General features: G+C 39.8%; 1 protein-coding gene and 1 long non-coding RNA gene across 8 annotated transcripts in view; one reads left to right on the forward strand and one right to left on the reverse strand.

The window, feature by feature from the left end:
- Nucleotides 1-25,460, reverse strand: part of RAD51B (RAD51 paralog B) — a 466,410-nt gene that overhangs the window by 260,551 nt on the left and 180,399 nt on the right. The gene's annotated exons all lie outside the window — the stretch shown is intronic.
- On the forward strand, nt 12,280-24,182 carry LOC143162838 (uncharacterized). The gene is made up of 3 exons (XR_012995801.1): nt 12,280-12,463; nt 12,687-12,838; nt 24,102-24,182. It is a non-coding gene; the product is annotated as an uncharacterized LOC143162838 (long non-coding RNA).

Here is a 25,460-nt window from a genome sequence, read left to right on the forward strand (position 1 = left end):
TGACAAACACATCAGAGACTACAACAGAAAGGTATTGGTTATTTTTTACACTGCTCAAAGCCTCAATGACATTGCTCATTTTCTCAGACTTACCCACACTAACAGTAAATATCAGTTTCACTGACAAGGAAAGTGCCACAAAAGAAATCATTAAAAACAACTAGGAGATGATTACTGCTTTGTGACTCCAACCCAGAAGCCTGAAACTTGAGCAGAGTTCATTTTACTTTCTTTAATGAATTCCTCTGCTTCTGTCATGCAGCTAATTCAACACATTTCCTCCTGCTCTGATTATTAAAAAGGAAAAGCAGCTAGTATAAACATCAAAGAGCGGCATTATTGCCTGCTGTGACACCAGGATATTTTCCAAAGCTACAGGTAAAAAACGACCAGTGAACTTTCTGAACCCTTGGCAGGATGGGCATACAAAACTTGACATAATGCAATCGCTACCCAAAAGACATTATTTACATACAATGAGGTTTGGAGAGCTGGGACTTAGTGAGACAGCGCTATGACAATGGCAGGAGAGAACTACAACAGATCCAGACCACCCTTCATGGGGGCACAGCTCTGCCCCTACCTCAGTGCTGAAAACATCAACTCATAATACTTTTCCTTGATCTTCTAGCCCTTTGTAACCATACCTACACAGGCACATGTATTATAAATTCACTCTACTTAACTCAATTGTAATTCATGCTACTTCAAATAATAATGGTGTTCAATCAGCTTCACCTTTGTTTCTGGTACAGCACAGACTGCAGCGAGACCTTACAGTCTCCCAACAACTCTAAATACCACCAAGTTATGTCAAGAAAATAGTTGTGAATTATTCTACTATTCATTTTACTTGTCTACTTCTTCAAAGGTCAAAACAAATATTAGTAATATGAACTGATCCTGTATTACATGAGTTTGACAAAAGTAAAAACACTTTTTTGAACATTTATTCTTACATAAACCCCTCAAAAATACAAAACTAGACTGAGTCTTAAAATCTCAGCTATTGTATTGGAAATGTTTTCCTAGGCCAGCAGAACAGAAAACTTCTGTGGTCAACAGATCAGACTCTAAATTCCTTTCCTTCCAAAGTACTTAATTTCATGCTATCAAGCAAAAGAAAGTAGCTTTAACCACAGGATAAACTTCCTAGGAGATTTAATTGGATTAAATCAAAGGCTCAAGACTTGTATCTGCCATTTCTAAGGGTGAGGGACAAGAAATGAAGAAAAAACCCCTCTAGCTTCAAAGTCAAACAAAACCACAGGCTCCAAATACCTCACTGCAAACACCATGTGTGTACACACAGACCTCTGGAATGGGCCCCTCAGCAAACTCTCAGACCGAGGGTCTTAAAGCACAAATACCCATGTATTCCAGGTATCACCCTGAGTTAAGCACAATTGTGTCCATCTGCACCCATATGCCTGACCGTTTTCATGCATCTGACCCGAGCCCACTGAAATCCTTTCCGCAGACTAGGTCAAGCTCCCCGTTCCTCTAGCTACTAGATGCCACCTCAGCCACACCTGCTGCAGCAGGATGTCCCAGAAACTCAAGCTGGAGAGGAGCGGGTTACGAATCTGCAGCTAAAAGAAAGTAACAGCCATAAGCCTGCGGTGTAGTATTTCAAAACAATTTTGTTGTACACTGTGCACTCGTGCTAACAGACGCTGCTGACTTGGGTAACGAGCACAACTTTGCCCAACTGATGGCTGACCTGAGCAGAAGGCATTTCAGTTGAAATTTAACTTCTGTACACAAGATGTGTCATACTGCTGGAAAACCAGTGATGTTGCAAGTGTGGGAAAGCCCCACGCCATTGGCTTGTGTGAAAGTCAGTTTACAGTTCACAGCCTAGAAACAACAACATCATCTAGCCAACAGCAAACGGCAGTCATCTGTTGCTCAAGTGTTCTCAGGGCTGCAGAGCCAAAGACTGGAGTTACACAATCAAGATAACTTTTCTACTCCGCCCTGCTGGGCAAATGCCTGCAAGTTTTCTTCTGGAAGGAAGGAAGAAAAAAAAAAAAAAATAAATATTTTCTTAGCTACACCCTTGAAGTTTCACCCTACACTTAACAAGAGAAACTAAACAACAAAATGTTGATGGCCATTTTCATTGGTCTGAGACTGGGCTTCAGTCATGCTGTAGGTCACATCCAGAAAAACCGGGAAAACGAAGGCGAATTAAAATAACTATCATTTACAACTTCGTTAGCTGTATACAGAGAGGCCTATAGGAATACGCAGCCTATTTTCCTACCAATAAAGCACTGTCTTCTCTGCAGTATATTTTCCAGTAGATCAACCTAGTCTGGTTTTAAAACTTCCAAATACAGGAACTTTTGCCAGCTCCAAGGAAAATTTACCACATCCTTTCACTGGGTACTTGGATCTTCAGCCAGTTACAGTCACATGTGCAGAACTAAGCCAAAAGGTTTTATGCTATGTATGTTTCATCCAATACAAATTTTTTGTAGATCTAATGCCATAAAGCCATTTGAAAAGCGTAAGTTAGAAGAGAATGCATATTCAAGGAAAATTATTTCCATGTACAAACATCTTTCTAAGGATCTGTAAGTCAGTCTTTATTGACTTCAATCGGTATCTCCTGATTTACATTTTAAGGTAGCTGTAAGTCTTGTTTCAGAGATTAGGAAACCTGCAAGTAGACTGACTGCTGTCATTACTTAAGACTATATAGAAAACATAGAGCAAAGCCAGGAACAGGGCCAAACCTGCACGGTACCCTAATCTACCGATTAGACTGTGGATTTTAAAGCTCAGAGGTGGCAAACAGGTTTCAAGGGGCCATGACCATCCTTTCCTTCTGGAGCCAAAACTTTACCCCCTTTTTAAAAAATGGAACACCATATGTAAAAATCTGAGAACACCATTTTATTAAACCATATCTGGAGGAAGTGGTAAATAGCTTGAAGAAATGTCAGATGAAGATCAAGTGAATCATTGTCAATTTAAGCAAAAATTGGTCTACAAAAGTATTACATTGGTATTGTTTTCATGCTTGGAAATGCTTCTCAAAACAAGGAGATTTTGTCACTGGATGTATTGTTTTTCCTTCTCAGTGGAAGCTTCTTGAAGAGGAGAAAGAGAAAGAAGACATGAAAGTGCACATGGAAGTGAAATGTCTGTTGTACCCTTTGTTGTCACCAGTTTAGAAAAATAGAAGAAAAAGGCAGCTTTTTCTTTTAGAAGTACCATCTGTGAAAGACTTTTGACTCAACAGAACTGTACAGCTGTGCAGAATTAACTGGGTTTTAAGGACTCCGCCAATAAAAAGTATTGTGAATCACCTTTGAAGTCTCAGTTTAGCCCTTAACTTGCCAATATTCTGCTTTTTGTCCATGCTTAAACAGTATTATGCTTCAAAAAATTGAAGTTTTACCTCTTTCTTTAAAGGTTTGCTGACTTTCTCCCCCTCTGAGAGGGCTGATGTACAACTAGGATGATCTTCCTTCCCACCCAGTAACCAGGGATGCGATGGAAGTCAGAACATGTCTTCGAGCACAGAATTTCATTTCAAAGTTCTCTTTACCACAAGTCTTTTACTTGCGGTAAAGCCACAAGTGTTTTACCAGATCTAGCTACAGTGAAAACAACTCAATGGATATAAATATCATCACACATTTGCAGACACTGGGCAGAACCCACAAATCTTTCTTTCTGGACAGCAGCCAGTGGGAGATTCAGAGCCTGTAAGGCTTTGCAAAAGGAAACAATTTGGCCTCCTATAACAAATGTGCTGTCCCTAAAGAATGGTGTCATGGAAATCAGAGCACATAGGAACAGGGTTTTAAAAAATTACATGCTGCACTGCTAGCCAGCTTTCCAAACAACCCCTTAAAAATAATTTTATACTGGGCAGCTATATTAAATGTATAAAATTATAATAAATCCGCTCTTCACATCTTTAAGTAAAGTAGGTGTGCTCTCAATTTAAAAGCTACTTCCTGGGAAAGATGGCTAATTTTTCCCCTCTTGAACCTAGCTGTATCTTAAAACTGCTGTTTCTACCAGATAACCAAATGGGTAAGTGACATGAGGAGGCTCCATAGCTTTTTTTCCTTGGTGATTCCTGCCTAACATACTCAGTCTAGAAACCCATGTGGTCAGGTGGCCTTTCTAAATACTACCAGGCTGTAAATTCTACGTGGAGTCTTGTCTCTGACATCACACCAGTAATGAAACAATTTTTCACTTGAAATTTAAACATTAATTCATGAAAGAGAACAGAGTCTGGCTTTATTGTTTTCTTAAAGTTGTGCATGTCCTCCTGAACCAATCTACAAGAAAACTTATTTCTGTAAGTAAAATGAGCATATCTGATTTCCAACATGATATATAAACTAATATCAATTTTAGTAAATTTTCTGACCAAACCAACACTTTAAACACATCCCGTCCAGGAAAAAAAAGGGGAAAAAAAAGAAAAAGGGAATTGATGGTGTTAGTTGAGAAAGACTAGTATTAAGTGTTTCTAACAAAGTTCCTATCCATGTTGTACCCATACCTACCAGTTAAAATTTTACTCATCTATTTCCCGCATTATCATCAGCATCGTTCCAGCTGAAGAGGTTCACTCTGGCACATACATTCACTAAACAAGCTGAAGGAGCATTACAAACAACAAAGAACAAACCAAAGTGCCACCCACCCCATGTATTTCCATACAGGACAGTTAGTACAGGACATGCAAAGACATCAAATCCATTTACTGGCTAGACATGTGCATGCATTGCTAACATTTACAGGCAGAAGTCTGTGATCTGTGTGATTCCCCTTTTACAACACCAAAGGACCCAATTCCACAATGCTGAGGAGTATTTTGCATGCTGAATAGTTCCATTACACACAAGCTTACGGAGAGTACCCACTGTTAGTTTTAACACTTGAATAAGGCACTATGGAAGGGGCAGAATCATACTCCAAATAAGCTAAAAATTAATAGGTGAGGAAGAAATAATTCATCTCCTAAGAACATCTATTTAATTGTGCAGGTTTGCAGCAGGGCTGAGAACAGTCCTCTAGATAAAACTGGACTTTGTTGTTTTCTGCTTCAACTTCTATCTTATGCAACAACTTCAAATAACATCAATAATAAATGAATAGCCTATAAATATTGTTGTAACATTCCCCTCTGTAACACAAACACCTGCTTTCGGTCCGGTTCACATTTCCATTCATGCACTGTATATACAAAGAGGGTGTTTGTGTCATTGAGTGAGTAAGAGCACTGAAATCAAACCAAACAGTAACCCCCAAAATTACATAGAGGTTTCTATTCCCTGTGTAAAGGCAAGGAGTCCTTTCTAGCTAACTCTATACATACATCTTAGTAGTGAATTGCAAAATAATAGTTATTTGCAAATTACTACCTCCCCCAGTATGAAAACTCTACCACCTTAAGGCAAGCAAGGCTGAACATATGGACTGCATTAAAGAGATCTGCTATTTCAGAAGCAAAACAGACAGAATTTCACCTATCGGCCTGCTCCAGCCCCTCTGCTCCCAGTGCTCTCTTATTTAACAGACTAAATGTACAGTACAATGTTCTTAAATGTTAATCACAATGATAACTTTCCAAAAAGCACAAGATAAAGCCAGATCTTTTACTAATACACATAAAGCTTTTATCTTTACTATCTCTGACACTGAATGCCATGTTTGATTTGGTTACGGGAGGCTCGATGAAAACTTCTTATAATCCACATTACTGCACTTTAATGCAGATTCCCTTCCCAGAAATACCCACCCTGCACTGCAAATACATTATGCCATCGGACTGTGTCAGAGGGCGTTAGGAGCTTCTGCACCAGCACTGTACCACAGCCGTTTGGCTGGCTGGCTGGCACTGTGGTCTCTCAGGCCCTGCTGAGCAAAAAAGTACGCTTATACAGTGATACCTTCTATCCTGATGTGTTTCCACTTCTCTCTCATCGTTCCTTACTGTCCATTTTATTGCAGAAGTGACAGGGACGTGAGACACGAGAGCCACAGTATGGTTACACCTCTTGTGGAAATTTCTTCTACAATTTCAGGCTAAGAAATGTCTTACACTTAAATATGTATAAGGAGTATCTCCTAGGCATCAGCTAATACAAACAGTGTATTAGATTACTTCCAAATAGATTATGTCTATTGGGAAAAAAACAAACAAACAAACTGGAAAACACATTTTTTTGTATGACATATGGAACAGCATAAGTCAGATGAAACAAGTGTTAGTAAGAGCATTTAATAGCTTACTGACATTAACATCATTTAATGCTCAGATATCACAAGGATAAAAAAATTACATGGACCTATATAAAGCAGAAGAGCATAATAAGGTAGCTGTTCCACATGACACAAGCAGCTTATAGATGCAGCTCCAAAGGCAACCGCTACTGTATTTGATCTCAGCGTTATTTTCTAAATTGAAGGCTTCTCGTTTATTCTTCTAACCTACAAGCATGATATAACTATAGTTTTATTGCCATACTTAACAGAGTACAGAGCTACTCAGTTAATATATTCATGTTATACTACAACATACTCCTTCACTAGACCTTGGCACTGCTGGCTAGACTGTATCTTAGAGGTCCTGGCCGTGTTTTGGATTGAGGTCATGAAGTGAGTGAAAGTACTAAGTGAGGGAGGGTAGAGGACAGCCCCATTACAAGAAACCATAAGCTCAGGAAAGCTATGTAAAGAAAACAAAGCTGTTCAAGTAACTGTTCTTCCCATTCTGTGATAGTGAAACTTAAGCCAGAGTATCACAAACTTGTAGAAGAAAACAAAAAGCTGGAAGCTACTAAGACGGTACCAATTAATTTCTTAAGTTCTTCTTTGCTGCCAAAATAGAAAACAAAACTACTAAAACCCAAAATACACACACATTGCAAAGTTGAAACAGCATAACTAGAATTACTGTAATTCACAAGTATCAGAGGAGAGACCAGCTCTCTCCTCTGCTTTTAAAAGAAAGCAAGTTCTCATTCATACCCTAATGGGTGACAGTAAGGGAAGGCGTGAACAGCTTTTTCACCAGTAAGTTTTGTAATTGTGCAACTTACGGTTTTCATCATAAATGCAAGAATAAAACAGTCAGGAAAGAATTTCTTTGCTTCCAGCATCTCTTCTCCCTCTGAAGTATTAATTTGACTACTGCCAGAAACTGTGCTGCTTTTGTCAGACTGACTACATCATGGCTTACGTTAATTTGAGTTCACAGAATTCGGGTAAGTATGAAAAGCATTGCTCTCAGACATTTCTTGAAGGTTCACTTTAATAACTTTCCTTCATTCAAATATATTGTTTGGGGATTTTCACATAAATGCAGCCTAACCTTCTCCACGTAACATTCTTTGCAATACTTCAACTCCTTGAAATATTTTTTTTTTGTCTGCACCTACCACTGTAAAAACAGCTTCAGGATTAAAACCACAGTCAAGCTCTGCCTACGTGCCACAGGAGAAAAGCAACATGGCCACCTGATCAAGATTAGAAAGATTACGCACATGAAAGTAGTTAGAGTGGTTAATCTGCTACTACACCTACAGTAACTGGGTGTAGCTGCGCCCTTTCTAACAATGTCAAGGTTGTACTCATTTAGCCATCCACAACACATGAAAAGACAAACAGTTTCTGGCACTTAAACCTACCTGAGTCTATTTAGAGCACGTGGGTATCTCAACAATGAGTCAGAGCAGGAGAAGGTTGAGGTCACTCCTCGGCCAGACATGACGACTTAGGACAAAAATATTTTAACTCCCTGTGGGTTGGTTTGGTTTGGTTTTGAAGCAGTGCCTCTGGCAAGCGGAAAGCAGCAATTCATTTAGTGTAGTAGAGAAGAATTTGATTTCTAACCTTAACAGACCTTCCTCTACAAGAGACGATTACTCAGAACAAATGCACCGCACAGCTGATTCAACTGGACCTGGAATAGTAATAAAGGCAATCCTCTCAAAAAATCTCAGCTTCTGGTGGCTTAAGGTATTTTTTGCCATTTACTCATTCATAGATGTCTCTAAAATTTAATCTGGATAAAAGCAATTTTGGTTTCTATATTTACTCACAAAGAGGCACACAAGATACCAACTGCAAAAGAAGCTCCTACATTCACCATCCCACCATGTGCTTATCTAACCTTGATGCAGAAGGAGCTGATGTGGGAGTGGAAAGCAATGGAAAAAGCAATGCAATTTGCAATTACTATCAAATCAACACTTACATTTTATGCATCCTACGTGCATATCAACTGGGCACTGCACGTTCAAATACATAAATGAAGTATTAAGTATAGCTGTTTGGTGACATACACTGACTCAAGAATCAGACGCACACAAAATATTAATTATTACACGGAAAATACTAGAAAACAGCAATACTGACAGGTTATGAGCAGTTCACGAAATTCTGATGCACAGCTTTATCCCATTCTAATACTATTATTTTTTTACTAAAATCTGTATTCAGAGATACGAATAGCTCTTCTTCTCTTAAAAAGAAAATTGAAGCTTTTCTCAATATTGCATTTCTCCTGTACTGTTTGCTCTTATCTGGTACTGCTAGTGAATATTACATGCACTGCTAAACAGCTGTATTTTGTATGTCAGCAATCCTGAGAGAAAAAAGGAAATGCTCTCAAAGCATGCTTTGGTTTCTTCATGATGTAATGGCCTACAGACAAACCATTAATAACTTTCAGAGTACTATGTTGAGTCAATCTTTATTATTTTAAACAAACATAAATCCATAGAAACAGTCATGAAACAAAGTTGAAGCCGATGCACTGCATATTTACAGTCATGAACACCACAGCACAGTTTGGGGCAGAAATTAAGAATGCTACAAACACATGAAACTCCGAGCAAATGCAGCAGGCAATGCACACCGAGATGTGGATGTAAGACAATCAACACCCATTCTCATGGGAAATGTTACTTTTGCCAAGTGCAGAATTTGGACACAGAATAATTACAGCACTTAAGGAAACATGATTTTTTACTAAAAAGTCAATTAGAAATAATTACTTTTCAGATGTGAAAGAAGAGTTTTAAGTGAAAATCTGTTTTTCCACTCTAACAATTGACATACTTGAATTTTTTTACTACACGTGTTGGCTGTCTTTTAATTTCTGATCTATAAAGTTTACTGCTCATTTTTCCTGTGTCCAGTACGCACAAAGTCTGAAGTCAAGTGAATGTCCATATTGAATGGGGCTGTAAAACATTAGAGCCTGAGCTGCACACTACAGATTAAGAGGTGGTTTGTTGGATGCTTTGCAGTTACTTTGTGTATCCACATCATCATGCTTAAACATTCTTAAACAGAGAGCTTATGCTAGACTCCCAACGCTTAAGTAAAATTGGGTGTACAGCATTTTGGCTGCCAGAAAATCTTCTTTTATATATTATATATATAAAAATATATACATTTATATTCAGTAAATGGCAGAAATACCGTAAAATATGCCATTTTTTACATATATGCTTTTAATACTTGAAAGTTTTAATATACACTTCCAGCGACTCAGGACCTTCTCATTTATCAAACACCCCTGCCAGCTCAGGCAGTGCTTCCACAGATGTTTCCCTGTGCAGCACTGACAACCTGAGCAGGTCACATCAGTACTATTTCTGCAGTGCCACGTGTCAAGCTAGGGAACCGGTCAAAATTTAAACCCCACCTTTTTTCCTTTTTATACAGGGTTTTTAAATTCATTTATGTTTCTTGACCCAGTTCACAGGTGGCCTCCGGAAGAGTTGTGCCGACCCAACTGAACAGAGAAGGGGAGAAGTGCATCACAGAAGTGACCTTTTAGAGGACACCAGTAAGCACTGGGTGAAGACGCCACAAAGACCGCCACAGCCATTTCGGCACTGCTCATGGATGGGAATGATCACTGTGAGGGCAGTTACATGGTGCTTCTGTACAGAAGACTGCAGCAAAGCAGGCTTGAAAAATTGCCAACCTTGCTTACCTTCAGCTACTTATTATCGTCTCATGCCACATTTTTTCAGATTATTTTTAGCCTGGATTATTACAGTAAACTATTTCACTGCATGACACCATAAACCCTTAGGCTGGCACTGAAGGGGCTGTGTAGTGCAGTGCAGGGAAGGGAGCTAATATCCACTTTTTTAATTGGCTCCACAACAAATACCAGAACTACCTGTAGATACATCTCATGACTGCAGTTTAGCAAGAAGCTTAAATAGATACATTAAAGTCAGTAGATCTACTTCTAAGTTCAAAGTTCAGTTTGCATTTTGAGGCAGTTTGCTTTTTTATTTTTAAACCCTGGATCAAAAGCTATGTTCACCTCTAAACATGTTAAATCAAATGCATGAATAAAAGAAAACGTCCACCTTTCACCGATACTTTAAACAAGAAAAGTTTGTAGAAAGTAGCAATTCTGGTTTCATTAGACCAACTGGTGTAGTTAGTACAAAAGCAAAAAGCCTTTCTGGCAAACCCTTCTTCAGTTAGCTCAAATTCATATTCGTGTTAAGAACACCATTCCCTCTTTACATGTACAGGATGAGAATAAAGGAAGAAAACAAAATTTTGAAAAAACTTAATCTGACTTCTATAATAAGAAAAGCATTTTAAAGTTCCAAAATCACTTCTCCTGTGATATTGTCAATAAGGAGAAAACATCACAGAAAACATGGAATGATTCAATTAGTCCACTGATCATTATTATAAGAATCCTACTGTATGTACGGTACTGACATATGTTCCAGTCAGATCACCTGCTACCACCTCAAACCTACACCAAGAATGCGAGTCTTCAATTTCATTCAGGATCCATTTCAGGAATTTCAAAAGCAAAATAACCTATTTATTGGGGACCATGACATAAACAAACAGTATACACTAATGTGAAAGGAGACACAAGTATGAAGTAATACTAAGACAAGTACAGAGACAAAAAAAGATAACTAGATGGACTAAAATCACATCAATATTATCTTTTCTTCAGTAGAATAAGTTAGGTAGATTTATTCACCTTGAAGGTTACTGCTACAAGTCGTCCAAATTCTCTGACAGTGTCTGAAAAATGTCAGCAATAACGAAATTCAAGTAGTATTATGCAAGACATCAATAAGACACCATCTGGAGTAATATGCATTTCAAAACAGGATAGGACTGCTGGACTGCAGTTTCAGTAAGTCCACTAAGTTCACACATGAAAATGACATCTCAAAATAGCATCTTTGATAGCAGCATCAACAGACACACAGAGAATCAATTTCAACTTTCAAGGCACTCTAAATGCTGGACATCATCCCATGATCCCTACTCAGGTGCTCATATTAACTTCTCTGTTCACTGAACCCTGCACTGAGCCATTTCAGCATGCTAACCCTACAGAAAGTTAATGACTTGTTTTGTCGCATGTACTTTCTTCTGCATTAGTGCATATAATGGCTCAACAGAAGACCACATAAGCACTGAAGCCAGTGCAAAGGGAGAAGATGAGAAAACTGTCCAGGGATTATTTTTTTAGCTGGGTACAGTGAACACAGAAACTAGAGCAAGGTATGTCACAGGAGCAAAGCCCTGGGTGAAAGGGCTAGTACATCAGCTCACTTTGCTCCTTGAAACCGCAGCCTAAGTACATCTGAGTTCTCTTGAAATGTTTTTATGGGAAATTACAGAGAAGCAATTCACTGCTGCACATGCAGTAGTAGATAAGGAGAACTTGATTGTATAGGAAAGTCAATTTGGAGTGCTTCAACACAGACCCAAGTCTGACTTCTAATATAGTCCCCAATGCAAAATAGACAAAAAAAGTATTCTTGTGTACACAAAAGAGCCAGACATATATGACATTCCACTCAAAAATAAATATTTTTTTTTTAAATCACAAAGATCAAGCCTCACTCCCATACGCTTAAGTAAAGTATCCCTCAGCAGATGTGAACTGCTCCTTTTTATTAGCTGGCAAGCAACGCTTTGCTAGCAGACACCAATGTTTTGCAAAGCAGAGAGGGGGGTGGGGGGCGGGCACACAACATACAAAGCAAGAGGCCCGAGTTAAAGAGTCACCTTGGAAAAGACACTCTTTTTAATAAGGATTAAAATAATTGAGAGCATTCGCACATTCAAGATGATGGCTTTCACCATTTTCTGTCAGGGAGCACAACAGTTAAATAGCCAGGCTCATCGTTCTTGTGGTTATTTGCCCTGACGTGTCAGTATTGGCAAGGGGAGATTTCCAGTTACCGTTTTGCAGGGCTCAGCACAGATTACACAAAGAGCAGAGCAATTCACCCAGTCCTCCTCACCCCGCTGCGGACAACAAGGTTATCGTTCTGGAAGACAGGATTAGGGGTTTCTCAAGCAGACTCTTAGCAAGAAACACTACGTGAAACCTGTTTATTATGTTTCCACACCGCTATCGTTGCCGCTGAGCTCCACCTATCCCCGATACATGTTTATCCAGGTGAATTGCCAAGGAAAGAAAGAAACCCTTCCTCTGCACCTGAGCCTCACGGTTTAATTCTTCACTTGCTCAGATTCATAAAAATCTGATGAAATGCCAAAAAGAATTTCCTCAGAAGTGAGCAAACAAAGGACAATAAATGCATGACAAAGAGGTAGCAAACAAGGCTATGGGAGTTAATTATTGCCAAGGTTAAGTGTCTAATTTCTCTTTCACAATACAGGTCTGGCTACCTGTGAACACACCCAGGTGAGCTTGAAGGACCAGATGCCACTGAAAGGAAATGACACAGTGGGAAAAGAATCCAAGAAGCATCCACGAGGTCTCAAACCTCCCAAGCCCTTCGTCTTAGCCTGAGGCCAGCTCTACAAAAGGGTAGGTATGAACATACGTGTAACTTTGCTCACCCTCTCTCCTTCTCATCCACTTTTTTGATAGCGTGTAACTAGGAATAGGAAGGTTTGAGGTGCAAAGCCAACGCATCCTGCAAATCTCCAGGCATTTCCTAGAAGAGGCTAGGAGAGAAGCAGGCCGGGCAGGAGGGAAGAAAAAGCTTCTTGTATCAGATTCTGAAGTCAGAGCCTGCAGGAAAAAAGCCCCCAGGAGCATTCACCGATGGCAGTGCAGGAGGTGACCATCTTTGACATTTCCACTGGGTTTCTGCCAAAGGATTCAACTTTACTCAAAAAAGGAACAAATGCAATGGGTATTTCAGAGCCTTCCTTGGGCTTGGAGAAACAGATCAGCTCACTTGCATATAGGGAAGTCACTAATTATATAGTATAGTCTTACAGCTGTCAAATACACAAGACGGGCAGCACCCAGGTCAGCAGAGCAGCTGGGCGCTGATGCATCTGGCCATCTAGTAACAATGATCTTCAACAACACAGAATTCCTCTCTAGGTCAAACGCCCTGAGGACTGTATTTGTTTTCTTCTTTCCATATTACAGACTTAGGCTCACTATCTTTCTAACATTTTTCCAATCACTCTCTGTAGCGCTGATTCCCAAATCATAGTCTGGAATTTGGCAGCATTTGGCAACCAGTGCCAGGAACCACCATTAAGAGAAAATGCCAAATTTGTTTCTGTTGTATGGCCTGTAAGAAAGTCTGAGAGTTCACAGTGTTCTTGTGGTGGAAACCACTGCTTTTGGTATTGTTTAATACACATTAAAACATGAGCTATCACAGGAAGTGATCAACTGCTGGCACACAAAGTCTGTGGTTAATCTTTGAACATTAGCTGTAATGCTACCTTAAAAGCTGCCTGACTACAATGCAGACTTCTTTCCTTTACATGCTTTATTGCAATTATATTGCCTATACTGACTACTAACAATGTTGCAACTGGAGTCACCAGTCCAACTGGTGAATGATCACTCCTCACATGTAAACCAAATATTCTCTAATTTAGTCTTTCCCAACTGACCAGGACTCATGCCTGCAATCTTAGGCACTGTCTGCAACAAAGCAGCAAATGTCCAGCAGATAGTTCCAGTTAGCCTAAATGCAAGGGTGAAAGTACTGCACTCTGCATAAACTCTGTCTACCTACTGAAAGGTACTGGAGAAAGAAGTCTGTAGCTCAAACCAAAAGCCTCTATCTTTCACCACTGACAAATTATCTAGTCAGGGAGTGAGAGAGAGCACTCTAGTGCTTAAGTCACATCCATGTACTTTTGCCTTTATTTCTGTAGAAGCAGCTTTTTGTTTGACTGCAAGTGGTTTTGTTCGGGTGTAGTTTCTAAGTTGGCCTAAGCTGACTAGACCACACCATGGCCAAAAGGAGCAGCCCCTGACACCCCCTGCCATTTGTATTACCAGGTCCTCCTTTATGTCAGCAGTCAGGCAGCTGAGCAGTGATGTGGATTAAAATAATGCTGCTACTACAAAGAGGTTTACAGCAAATGGCAGACTGAAAAATTCTCTCCAGTAAAAGGCTTCAGTTACAAAGATCTGTACTTAACCTGATGACCAAAGACTGTACCTAAGACTGCACACAAGCCAAAAGTGATGCGTCTAATACATCACCATGCTGCAGAAAAAGAATTAATAATGCATATACTTAACTGGGCAGATCCTAAGACTGCTATTGAGAATTTCAAATCCACAAGCAAGGAGTCAGCACTGATAAACAGGTGCTGGAAACTTGAATATTAATATCAAACTTATATCCAAGTTATTACATTGTTCTCCTAAAGCATGTCTTGGACCAGTATTGTAAGAGGAAGACATCTAACAAAGCAGAAATAGACTGAGGCTCACCGGCAGAGCAAAGAACCCAGGACTGAAATATGACGGGGTTTTGCACATGTAAACTCCGATACACTGTCACAATTTAGCAGGAAAAGCTGGCCTTGTGAACATCAAATTCACCATACAAAATGCTTTGTACTAACCACTTGTCACAGACACACTGCCTATCTTGTTTTTGTTAAGTAAATCTAAGTACATGAATTAAAAGACTGCACAAGCAGGAGTGACTCCACTCAAAAAAACCCCTCATTTCTAAAAACTCTTGTGATTATTACAATTACAGCTTCTTTTATTGTGTGTCTGTTTAAAAGCCTGGTGTAAAGACCGGGTAAAGAAAAAGCATACAGCACTGACTGATAATAGATTTGGCCCACATCAGTCTATTTCTAGATTAACGTTTGGATGATGAGGTAAGTTTGGGGTTAGACTAGATGATCTCAAGCGGTCCTTTCCAGCCTAAACAATTCTGTGTGAAGAGTCTGAAAATGAATGTTGTTTAATGTGAATTCCTCTCTGGTATTCAGTAATATTCCATTCAGTCCCCAGCAAACAACCTAGGAAAGGGAATCTAAACTTCAAATATGCTTCTTCTGGGTTTTAAAAAGAAGCAAAAACCATGAGAAATTAAAACCTGCTGCCTTGCATCATCTAAATTCCAGCTTCCAAATTGCATAGTAAAGACAGCATGTATGCTCAGGAAGTCAAACAAAAACAGATGCACACCAAAATTTGACCTGTAAAGCAGTGACAACTTTTGGCTTTCTTGACTGACTAATATTTCTTCATGACCCTCATTGCCACAGAAACAGGATAACCCAGGCCACTGACCACCTAATCTGTGATCTTGCTTCTAGCGATGACCAATACCTGAACCTTCACAGGAAGGACAAGAAAGTTCGCAGTGACCTACAGCCTCTTATGCAGTGTTGTATGCAAAGACAAGTAGTTTGGCAGCCCTATGCTCGGTACTTTGCAACCTGCCAGGTGATAAGAGTTGTCACACAGTTACCTTCCTTCCTTTTTTAGGACCCATAGCAGTCAAATGAAGAATTAGGCCTTCCCCAATGAACACAACATAATATTCTCATTCAAACCACTCTGCTACAGGTAGTCAGTGTAAATCAGGCATTTTGAGCAGCAGTGGCCTCCATTAATTCCTTAGGTACAAGACCTTACACAGTTTTGGTCACAACCTTTCAGGAGATATTGGTACACATCTTAAGCACTGGCCTTCTGCCTGCTCTTGAGATTTGAGCCATAAATTCCCTTCAATCACCGTGATACAGATTTAGTGATATTTCTATGTGTGTACCTAGAACTACCCAATACTCTTCAGATAAAATCTCACTAGATATTTAAGCTAGATACAAGAGCACTTGTTCATTCATTCTAAACTCGGAAAACATTATTTTGGAGAACTTGCGGTGTTGGAAGTCTGAAACAATCTCATGTCAGTTACTCAGTTTTATGAGAGGCACTGATGCAGTGGTTCTGCCTGTAGTCATGTTCACAACTGTCATTAATAATATCCTGACTGCCAGTAAGCAAAACATATAAATAGCCCCAGGAATAAATGGGAAGAACACCACATCTACTCAGAACTATTGTGCACAGAAGTTAATTCAAGTGAAAAAACAAGTATGCATTTCAGTCTTACCTGGCCTGTCACATAACGCTGCAAGAGCAAACCATCATGTGACAACGCGAGTCTTTCATTAAACTGCCAGAGGTGTGTAAAGCAGGTTTTCAGACAGGGCACTTCAACCTCTGTCTGACCTAACATAAATTTAAGAGAAACATCCTCGTGATAAACATCAAAGACTTTACAGGATTATGTGGAAGGCACCTGCGTGAGTCAGGAAAACTCAGATAGAACGGGGTGGGGCATTATCTTTATTTGTAGTGTGTTTTACAGCGGCCCCCTAACAACACACACATATACACACGTGCGCTGACTCTCAGGGATGCTGGGGGCTGAATATGAGCAGCACAGCCAGCTAGAGCATCGGCTTCCTACACGCTTGGGATCACAGGAGATCTGCATGATAATTGTTGACTTCTATTTAGTAGTGTACGCTGTGTTGTTGGAAGAGGACATATAATGCTTGATTTGAAGAGCAAGTGAGATGTTTTGGATATTATGTTCTGGGAAGCAGTAGAAACTTTTTATTTTGTTGTGCTTTTAACACATACGTTGAATGATGTGGACAACTACTGAAGCTATAGTTTTATAGCAAACAGCCATAATTCTGACAAATGAACATGGGACCTTTGGTCAGTGTTTACCAGTAACAAAATTACACTGGCTGGAAGGTACTTAGCAGATCTACAAACAATTTACCACATCAGAAATCTGTTCTTAAAAATACTCCTGCAAACCTGTCTCCAACCGCTACTGTCACCTTCAGATTGTCCTCAGGATGCAATCTGGATTGTGAAACATACATCCAAAGGTGTATTCAGCCTAAAGTGATAGGACCATAAGCTCGCTGACTCTTGGGATGTTTGAAATTTGGATCTTATTCAGAATCTCATTACTTGATCTTATCTCTCATTTTATACTGACTGATTAAGAGATGGCACATGGTCCAATTTTCTTCTGTGCTAAAAGCGTATAGTGTGAGAAGAGTGTTCAGATCACTCACTACTGATAAAGTCAGTATCACCACTGCAAGAGCTAATATCAGTTGTGTCCTCCGTTTAGGCATCATTTATCCATTATCCATCTACTGTTTGTGAAGTTACTCATAGTGTTAATGGGTATTCCACTGATCTGTACGGAAAATGCTACAGGGGACCCCCATCACTTTTTTTTTTTTGCCTCTGTAGACCATGCATGTGGAGTATACTAGAGGCTCCTTGTATCCTGCCCCAACTCTAGTCTTCTGTGCATTACATTTACTTACTCTTATCTATTATTTTTATTACCACAATAACAAGAACACCTGTTCATGGTCCAGGCTATCTGTGTTAAGTGCTACACAAATACACAGCAAAGACAGAGCTACCCCAAAAGTGCTTCAATTCTTAAGCAGAAGACAGGAGACCACAAAGAACGCCGCAGAGACATGGTCAAAACATAACCTGTTTACAGCTGGACTGTACTATGCAATTAACAGGTATCATGCCAAAGGAGCTCTTTACACAAGAGGGTTTTTTCTTGGCAGTGTTTATGATTAATTGTGCAGAAAAAATAACTGCGAGACTCACGTGTGTCCAAGGTATGAGGATCTCTCTAACAAAGGTGCAGCTAGGCCCAAACAACAAGAACAATTGTTTTGTCCATAGCAGCTAAAGATGGATGGATGACTAAGATGAAGAAGATAGGAAGTCTTTCGAACTTTTTAACCCAGAGATTAGCCTGCAAAATATCAGCAAGAAAGGCTGAGACTTTACTCCAGACAAAGAGGATAAGTCTTAGGAAAAGTGGAAGATCTTACCATTGTCTGTATAGAAACAGAAATTGAAGAAAGATTATCCAGAGAAGGAAAAGGAATCAAGGATCAAGCTATCGGGATTTCTCACAAAATGCTAGAGAGAGTAAGGAGAAAAATACTCCAAGTGACGTGCTAAAAGAAAAAGGATAAAGAGGTAAAAGGACAACTACAAGAGGCTAGAAATACAAAAGCCCAGAAAGGACAAGATATCAAAAGGTGCTCAATCATTTCAGTTGAAAGCAACTAAAATTTCAGAAAACAGAGATGAAGTACTGAGATTTTGGCAACTACACTTACAGGTAAGAATAGGGCAAAGACAGAAGGGACCTACACTGGAATCAGAAAAGAAACAATTCAGGCAGCAATAGGAAAACTACTGGTTACATATCTACTGCCAGAAATCTAAGATCAAATTCTGCAGAAGTGTTAATTTCTTCATGGATAAACTTCAGCCAAAAGAGACCAGGAGACCAGAAAAGACTGTGAAAACATCTCCCTCTCTACTTCAGACACACATCAAGCCACCTTGAACTCTAAACTCCCTGCCTCTTGGATCTAACTCCACTAGGAAAGTCATTAGCTGAGACAAACCTGAAAAACAGTAGCAAATGTGCAACAATTTGATCATATTTGAATATATTTTAAAACACAAATCTTAGTAGAATATCTAAGTTTATCTTAATTATCTTCAACAGAACATTTTGCCTGGTCTTCACTTGGATACCAATACATTAACCAATAAGTATTTGTTTAATATTTCTCTCTGTTCCTTTATGTAGCCATCTATAGCCTTAGATCTTCTACTGACTACAATTAAAAGGCATAATTTCATTTGAAGCTCACATGATATTAAGATAATCCATATGTTTGATCATGATTACAGATAGCATGAAGTGGAGAGACAGAGTAGATCAGAGCTACTTCACCTTGGGTTATCAGCAAAAAGCTAATGATGTGGTTGTTCTGAACAGAGAAAACAAAACAAAAGAAATCCAGGAAAATAGCACTGTTTCTTGAGATACAGCTCAAGTAAGAAATATTTACAGAGAGTAAACTAACATTTATTCTTTATACATTTTACTTGCATTTAGCAAGTAGTATAAGAGAAAACTGTATGGCATGTAACTCTACTGTATGTATAGTTACAAGCTGAAAAATGACAGTGAGAACAGCACCACCTTCTTCATTTAGTCATGTTCCCTGTTATCTTCATAATCAGAATTGTTAAAATATTTAGACTGAAGAACGAACACACAATCATGAGAAAATAAACTGACTTGTCTTCTACTTCCCGCTTCTCCATAAGAGCTCTTAGCTGAACTTCAATTTTAAGAGCTTTTCTGTTTTTGAAAGAGATGTGAGGCTGTTACTTCCTTGGTGAGGTTTGGGATTTTTTTGCACTGGGTGTTGATAAACAAATATCTTGACTACTAAATACCTGCATTTTATTCAAAATCCACCATACGAAAAATGCACATGATCTTATTTTCTGTATTTTCTGGCCCTACCATTTTCTAAAACAATGTTCATTTCAGATAATATTTAGGAAGCAGAGAGCAATTCTTCTGCATAAAGGGGAGTAGGATGAAAATTCAGGATAATTGCTGTCAGTCCTAGTTCAAATACATTGGCTGGCTGGGAAGTAACTGAAAATCTCGAATTGGAGAACTGTATGTTTTAACTGCTGTTCTCCCATGATTTACACAATATATTAATTCCTTTTTTAAAACTGTGACTGGAGAAGATAAGGCCAGTACAACTTGCTAGTGTCGAGGCAGCAAGACCACACAGCAAAAAGCAATAACCAGCAGCATTAAAACAGAAATTTCTTGTTTAGTGAGTATGTCAAACACTAAGTGGAGAAAAAAAGTCAAAGATTTCTGAAAGGAGTGGTGAAAAATGATGCTGGAACTAGAGAAAATAGAAATGCTAAACATTTATTAGAAAATATTAACGAAGTATGGTCATATATAAACACCTGCAAGCAACTGGAACATGGTGTCATTACGGAAAGAAACCATTTAGCTTATACATCACCCTGCCAGTTCTCCTCATTCAATCTTGAACCTTTGATGCTTGGCACTTTTCTTGATATTTGAATCCTGTTTGAATCATAACACTAATAAGGACTGTAATTTTCAGCATTTTTTTTACCCCAAATGTACAAGTAAAAGATGGAAAATATGAATACCTAAAAACCCACAAAAAGGTGACAATATAAAAAAATTGAGAATAAAATAGTTTTTAAAAATGTTTTTAAGCAATTATTACTTTTTAAGGTTTCTGCCTCAGCTTTTAAATGCTTAAGGCTTGCAATCTTGTGCTACTTAGAAGTATAGCAAAGACCTAAGAGATTATTTACAGTGAAGGGCAATGTATACCTAGTGCCAAGAAAAACCCCACAACCATTAGTTCATTAGTCCACAACCATTAAGTCCATTGTTTGGCTTATTTAATACTGGAGAAAGCAACTGGCAATCACAGACAGTGCTGTACCATCCTTCCAAGGACCGATTTAACAGAGCTTTTAAATATCTTATTTTGAGAATTTTCTTGTCAGAACCTCTGTAAATTGCTTAAATAAGAGAAATTTTCACAAGTGTGTAAACAACAGGCTTTGTTTGTTTTAAGCTATTATATCAGGGATACAACAGTTTATATTCCATAAAGCACAGGATACTGCTCTGGGCATAGTGATAACCAGAAAAGCTCCCAATTTTGAGAAAACAGTAGATATACAGGAAGCAGCTGGCTTCATTTTTAATAGAACTTATAGTTACTCTCACTACTGAGGACACATCAATTTCCAAAACCCACAGCAATTTATTATCTTTAAGGAGTACACTTCATTGAGAGAGACAAAAATAAAGGAAAGTTGCTGGGGGAGGGGAACCTCAATCCATCCCACTCCTACCAGTTTGATGCCAGGGCCAGCAATAGATGCCCAGAGCCTGGAGAAGGAACACAGGTCAGCAGGAGAGCACCTGAAGAGCAGCACAAAGGAACTCCAGCCAGTAAGACAGCTTCATCAGGGGCCCAACTTGAATGCCTCTATGCAAACGCACATGGCATGGGGAATAAACAAGAGGAGTTAGAGACGTGCGCATGCCTGCAGGGCTACCACCTTATTGGCATCACAGAGACGTGGTGGGATGGCTCCTACGATTGGAGTGTTGGGATGGAGGGATACAGGCTCTTTAGGAAGGACAGGCAGGGGACACGAGGAGGAGGTGTCACCCTCTATGTCAGTGACCAGCTGGAGTGCAGGGAGCTCTGCCTGGGGACGGATGAGGAGCCAACCGAGAGCTTATGGGTCAGAATTAAAGGGAGGGCAGGGACAGGTGACAAGTGGCAGGTGAAGTTGCTAAGCCACTATCCATCATATTTGAGAAGTCATGGCAGTCCAGTGAAGTTCCCACTGACTGGAAAAGGGGAAACATAACCCCCATTTTTAAAAAGGGAAAAAAGGAAGATCCGGGGAACTACAGGCCGGTCAGTCTCACCTTTGTGCCAGGCAAGATCATGGAGCAGATCCTCCTGGAAACTATGTTAAGGCACATGGAAAATAAGGAGGTGATTGGTGACAGCCAACATGGCTTCACTAAGGGCAAATTGTGCCTGACAAATTTGGTGGCCTTCTACGATGGGGTTACAGCGTTGGTGGATAAGGGAAGACCAACTGACATCATCTACCTGGACTTGTGCAAAGCATTTGACACTGTCCCACACGACATCCTTGTCTCTAAATTGGAGAGACATGGATTTGACAGATAGACCACTCAGCAGATAAGGAATTGGCTGGATGGTCGCATTCAAAGAGTTGCAGTCAACGGCTAGATGTCCAAGTGGAGACCAGTGACAAGTGGCACTCCTCAGGGGTCAGTATTGTGACTGGCGCTAACATCTTTGTCAGCAACATGGACAGTGGGATTGAGTGCATCCTCAGCAAGTTTGCTGATGATACCAAGCTGTGTGGTGTGGTCAACACGCTGGAGGGAAGGGTTGCCATCCAGAGGGACCTGGACAGGCTTGAGAGGTGGGCCCATGAGAACCTCATGAGATTCAACAAGGCCAAGTGCAAGGTCCTCACATGGGTCGGGGCAAATACAGGCTGGGCGGAGAATGGATTGAGAGCAGCCCTGACGAGGACTTGGGGGTGTTGGTTGATGAGAAGCTCAACATGACCCGACAATGTGCACTTGCAGCCCAGAAAGCCAACCGTATCCTGGGCTGCATCAAAAGAAGCATGACCAGCAGGTCGAGGGATATGATTCTCCCCCTCTACTCTGCTCTACTGAGACCCCACCTGGAGTACTGCGTTCAGCTCTGGGGCCCGCAACATAAGAAGGACCATGGACCTGTTGGAGCGAGTCCAGAGGAGGGCCACAAAGATGACCAGAGGGCTGGAGCACCTCTCCTATGGGGACAGGCTGAGAGAGTTGGGGTTGTTCAGCCTAGAGAAGAGAAGGCTCCGGGGAGACCTTACAGCAGGCTTCCAGTACCTGAAGGGGGCCTACAAGAAAGCTGGAGAGGGACTTTTTATGAGGGCATGTAGTGATAGGACAAGGGGTAATGGCTTTAAACTGAAAGACGATAGATTTAGATTAGATATAATGAAGAAATTCTTCACTATGAGGGTGGTGAGGCACTGGAACAGGTTGCCCAGAGAAGTTGTGGATGCCCCATCCCTGGAAGTGTTCAAGGCCGGGTTGGATGGGGCTTTGAGCAAGCTGGTCTAGTGGAAGGTGTCTCTGCCCATGGCAGGGGGGTTGGAACTAGATGATCTTTAAGGTCCCTTCCAACCCAAACCATTCTATGATTCTATGATTCTATAAACTGCTCAAACTTCTGACTCACTCCAGTTTATTTTACCTCTGGATACTGTATGTCTGATAAAAACTCCCATTCTTTGTCAGCAGTGTTCCCTCAGCTCCTTACAAAAGGACAAAAGCAAATTTTACAAATTTGGTAGAATGAGGAGGAAATGAGAAACATGAAATATTCTCACAAGACTTCTGCCATACTTTGGTTCTGCACAGCAAACAAGTTTTAAGTCTTTAAAATTGTATTTTAGAACCAGCTCAGCTTCGTCTGAAGTTGGTGGGGGGATGGTCCATGCTCTTAACAGGGAAAACAGACTTTTGTCAGCAATTATTTTTTGGGAGGGTGATGAGGGAATTGAATTAGAGTTGATAATCCTTCTAGATCTGTCTATGCATCTCTTTTCAGTAACCTTTAAAATGTGTGTGCTTTCCAGTAGGAGCACAGGTTGAGATTACACAGAAGAGTCATTCCCCAGTCAGAAAAGACCACTGTGGGGAAACAGTGCTCCGGCAGAACATAACCCTGGCACATCCACACAACATGCCCCTTCCATGCTCCAAATTTTACTGAATGAATTTCACTGAATAAAACAATTTGTACAGAGGTTTTGGCAAGACCTGCTCAGGAGAGCTGAGGCAGTTATTTTCACTAGCACCGTTACAACTGCTGTTCACTTGCAGGCATTTTCAAACCTTTCATCGTTAAGAGAAGTGCCTTTGGTACAACTCCTATGTCCCTAAATCAAGAGTTTTAGGGACTTCTGTAACTTTTATAGCCATTGGTAACCAATTTCAATACTATACAGATGAATATGTAGTCCTTTACAGGTATGTAAGCAAGCAAAAATGGTAAGGATACAACACCCAGAAAGTCCCAAAGGCTGCCCGAAAAGTGTTTGAACTTCAGAAAAAAAATTATAAGTAGTGAAATTTCAGGTCCTACCTACGAGAGTTAAGATAAAGAGAAGTGCTAACTGCTAATACCCAAGCCAGCTTTCGAAAGTCAAGCTGACTCTTAGGCTTTCTCCTGGACTCCCTGCTCTCCTTCCCCCAAGCCATTTAACAGACGAATGTTTTTAAGATGATCAGAAGATCTAAACTATGTTTCTCTCCCTCTTCCAGGTCATAAGGTAGACTTAACATTTGTCTTTGATCCAAAACTGAACATGACTCTGCAGCTCAGGCCCAGGCACATGGGGGAGGTCAGCACGCTGTGGAGTCTACAAGATTAAAGAAAAAAATGGCAATTCGTTTCAATTTTTTAATCATGCAAATAAACACTGCTGTTTGAAACTCATGTGATTTTGCATGCATGCATTTGCATAGAATTTCACTGTCCTGCTTGTAGTCTGCTCAATAATATTAGGCCTGGTTCTAGTATTTTTAACTTCTAAACAACCTGAACAGTTACTATTTAAAAAGAATCAAATCTACCAAAAATGTTTCCCCCGTCCTCCTTTCCTGCCCGTAGATGTCAATATTTTCTTAATTTCAAAATTGTTGTGCTTTAAATTCCAACAGGGTAAGCAGGGGGAACGATGTTCTTATAACTTAGATGGTATGAGAACACCCAGTAGTGACAAAAAACCGAGAAGTTACAGAATGGATTCCTTCATATTCTGGATAAGTCACAACAACTAGAAACAGACATTTTAATTAGTCACAACTGGAAATAAATCTTTTAATTCTAACAAAAAGAGGATGCCCGCAGCTCTGCAGTGGAACGTAGAACGTTTTCTTCCAAGATAGTGGGTAGACTCAAGCTATGAGATCACTAAATCAGTTGTATTTTGACTTCATCACAGACCACTGATCAACTCCCATGATTTTGCTGGATAAATGTTAGTAAACATAATGATCAGTTTTGTGAGTCAGCTTAAGATATCAGAGGATGCAGGATAACATCTCAATTTATGCTACCTCTCTTAGGAAAAAAAAGAAAGAAGAAAAAAGAAAAAAGAAAAAAAGAGCTGGACACCTGAGTGGAAATCAAGAAACTCACAGGGAACCACAGAAGAAAACCCTCAATTCTCCTAATATTCCACAGACACATTCAAGCCCTATGTACAAAGGCTGGATATTTTCCAAATGTTTCGGCTACTTTTTTTTTTTTTTAGTCTACTGTTCCTACTTCTAAAGCCCAATTTGCAGTTATCTTAGGGGATGTCAAGTCTACAGCAAATTAAGTTTTTGAAGTATGCAGTAACAAAGCTTGTCCTATACCACTGTCACTATACAGGAAGTTGTTTTAGGTCCTCATCTAAGCCAAGAAAAGCATGGCTTAAGGAAACGCCAGCAAAAAAGCATTAGTTCTATCCTGCCAAAAGTATCTTTAAATGACAACAGTATTATAGATAGGTATGTCCCCTTTAGAAGCACAAAGTAACTGACAACCACCTCAAGATTTAAGCCAAAGAATACCAGATGTACACAATATCTAATGGTCAACTCTCGTAAAAAGTGTACTAGGAGCTATATTGG

Source organism: Aptenodytes patagonicus, chromosome 7, assembly GCF_965638725.1.
Source record: "Aptenodytes patagonicus chromosome 7, bAptPat1.pri.cur, whole genome shotgun sequence".
In the NCBI taxonomy this organism is placed as follows: domain Eukaryota; kingdom Metazoa; phylum Chordata; class Aves; order Sphenisciformes; family Spheniscidae; genus Aptenodytes; species Aptenodytes patagonicus.